Below are 2,995 nucleotides of genomic sequence, written 5' to 3'. Positions count from 1 at the left end.
AGCGTTACGTTTAGCGTTAGGTTTAGGGTTAGGTTTAGGGTTAGGTTAAGGATTAGGTTTGGGGGGGTTAGCGTAAGGTTTTCGCTTTATTTTTACATTTTTTGATCTTTTTCGTCGCGCTGTGATGACGTCACATACGCGCTTTCGTCGACCGCGATTTTGTCGTCCGCGGTTTTGTGGTGGAACCGCTCATCCAGGAGCCAAGGCGTAGCCAATGGGCTGATCTAAACAGGTTTAATCCTTTACTTTCCCTATTTTGGTACTTTTTTCAACTTTTTTTTTTTTTTAGTTTACTTTTCCACGCGGAGTAAAAGTGCACAGCTCCAAAGGAGATGAGTGTGGCCTGGACCAGGGATGATATCCTGCTGTGCCATGTACTTCCTGGGACATCCCACCCACCCCAAATGGAGCAGGACCTGCCTAGCAATCCCCACGTGGGGTCTGAAGCATTTCCTGCATGACAGGCTGCAGCAGGTGGATAAAATAGCTTTATTATGATGACAGCCCAGCCTTGCAAGGAAAGTATGCGGCGCCTAAATGCCAGAAGGCTGAGCTCCAATTGGGGGAAATGGGAGGAAAACACGCACACACACGAGAGAGAGTCGAGGCGCACCCACGCGGGATCCCAAGCCAAGAACCCAGCAGGTGAGAGCAGAGGAGGAAGAAGAGGAGGAGGAGGAGGAGGAGGAGGAGGGAGCCGGCAGCAGCAGTAACAGCAGCCAGCAAAAGCGCAGCGCAGAAAGGGAAGCCGGCCCTCCTCCCTCCCTCTCCCCCCGCCCTCCACGAGGACTGGAAACTTGGCCGAGGTGAGTGACCTGGAAGGCGCCTGCTAAACGACGGGCGCGGCGAAAGGAGGGCGCGAAGGGCTTGCGGGGATTGGGGGCAGGAGGAGTAGGCAGGCAGGGGGTGAGCTGAGGGGAAGGGGGCCTCACTTGGGAGCCTTTGAGGGGGGGGCTGCCTTGCTCCCCTTTTCCCCGCTGGACTCGCAGCAGCTGTTGGGGTCCGCTTGCAAACTTTCGCTCCGCGGCTTCGGTCTCCGGCGGGCAGCGGCGCGGCTCCTCCCTCGGGCTCCCCCCGAAGAAAATCGGGAGTTTGCTCACGTTCCCCAAAAGTCGCGGTTCCGCCACGAAGGGCGTTTATCCCGGAGCGGGACCAAGGGGTGGGAAGAGCAGCCGTGCCTGCCGCCGCAGAGCCGACTCTGGCCGGATCCCAGCTGGTTCCTCTCCGCAGGAAGGTAAAGTTGGAAAGTTCGGGGAAAGTTTGTTTTTTTCAAAGGACCCAAGAAAGTAACTCGACTAGCGCATCCTCCGAGGAGAGAAAGCTTTGTTTGCCCAGGGTGCAGCCCCCTCCCCTTCCTTCCCCGTCCCCCCCCCCTCAAACTGCGCCAGGGTGGGCTCCGGCCAAGCTTCGGGGGGGGAGGGCCCACCCTCACCCCCCAATTAAAAATAATAATGAATCCCGGCGTTGCAGCACTGTCGTTTCGCACGGAGGCGGCGGCTGCTCTCGTGTTGCAGAGCCAAATTCTCCCCCCCCCCGTCCCAGCCCCCATTCCTTGTGCACCAAGGCCTGACGCCTCGGTGGTCGCCATGACAACCCTTCCCCAGGACTAAAGGCCCCCGGCAAGGGGGGAGGCCCCCTGCGAAGGCTTTTTGTGCTGCGGTCCTTGAAGGGGGGGTCCTAACGTGGGAAGAATGCTGTTGTTGTGCTCCCCCCCCTCTTCTGACCCAGATGTTGGCCCATGCAACACCTGTAGGGTTTGAGGGTTTCCCAGGGGTCCGCAGTTCGGGAGTGAGTGGGGGGGGCTTGAAAGAACCCTGGCAAGAACCTGGCACCCACCCACCTCCTTTGCCACTTGGCCTCCTAACATGCCAGTTGGCCTCTGCAAGAGGAGGGGGCAGATGCCTGGAAGCTGCCCTTGGAGGGGGTTGGGTGAATAAGGGGGGCAGGACTGCTTTAGCTGAGGAGGGTTGGGGCTGCTTTGAGATGGGGGCCAGTGGGAAAAGGCCAAGGGGCAGGCTGGGGGTGGGAGGCTGTGTCTGTGTGTGTGTGTAGAATTGGCATTCATGCCCTTCAGTGCAGGGGCCTCCAACGTGGCAACTTAAAAAGACTTGTGGACTTCAATTCCCAGAATTCCCCAGCCAGCCATTGCCCCTCCCCTGGCTGGGGGAATTCTGGGAGTTGAAGTCCACAAGTCTTTTGAAGTTGCCAAAGTTTGGTAGGCCCCTGCCTTAACGTGTTGGCTGCATGCCTTCGCCACGCTTTCAGTCCTCTGCAACTTGGGCAGATGTCATAAGCATCCCTCGTGGTTTATAAAAAAAATCCCCATTTCCACACTGCTATCATAAAGCAGAATGAGACCCCCGTCAAGCCTTAGCAGCCTGTAAAGCAGTTTCAGCCTTACTGGTTTTAATCTCTGGATTTGGAAAAAAAGAATCTGTGCTGCTAATTTGCCCGGAGAGTTCCTCTGAGCAAAAACCCAACATTTGGTTTGTAAGAGGAGATGGAGGGGATTAAAGCAACCATGTTTAGGGCACAGCAGGGAGGCCCCTCCCTGACTCCCCTCCCCTCCAGGGTGAGGGTGACGCCAGCCTTCCTTTGTGGGCACAGAAGAAGCTGGGCTCCCTCGCCAAAGGCTTGGCTCCCCTCTCCAAGCCGGGAGTTTTTCCCCTTCCACTTTCCCTTTTTCCCCACCTGGGTAGAAGATGGCGGGCGGAACGGCTTCCCAAAGTGCCTCTGTGCATTGCGGGCTTGCCCCAACCTGCAGCCTTGGGGTGGGGTGGCCGGGCAGGGCTCACCTGGCCAGGTTGCACAGGTTCCTGTGCCCTGGCTGGGATCGGCCTCCTGGGGGAAGCTGCAGGATGAGTCGGGATCTTGCTGAACTCGCCTCCTGTGCTCGCCCGACGGTCCCTGCAGTTGTGGGTGGGTGGGAAAGAGCAAAGGGGGGACAAGCGGGGTGTGTTGCCTCTGCCCCCCACCCTGCAAGCTCTGCCTGTTT

At 58.1% G+C, this 2,995-nt stretch overlaps 1 protein-coding gene across 2 annotated transcripts in view; it reads left to right on the top strand.

Annotated features, from left to right (window-relative positions):
- Positions 1–718: 718 nt before the first annotated feature.
- The window catches only part of GDPD2 (glycerophosphodiester phosphodiesterase domain containing 2), a 15,986-nt gene continuing 13,709 nt past the window's right edge, over positions 719–2,995 (top strand). Inside the window, exon 1 of one of the 2 annotated variants that reach the window (XM_032228195.1) lies at positions 719–806. The gene's annotated coding sequence lies outside the window, so the exon portion shown is untranslated. Of the gene's footprint in view, positions 807–934; positions 1,235–2,995 lie in introns of those variants that run through there. The other variant, XM_032228194.1, reaches the window with a different exon arrangement.

Source organism: Thamnophis elegans, chromosome 12 (assembly GCF_009769535.1).
Source record: "Thamnophis elegans isolate rThaEle1 chromosome 12, rThaEle1.pri, whole genome shotgun sequence".
Classification (NCBI taxonomy): Eukaryota; Metazoa; Chordata; class Lepidosauria; order Squamata; family Colubridae; genus Thamnophis; species Thamnophis elegans.
This window is presented reverse-complemented; position numbering and strand designations above follow the sequence as displayed.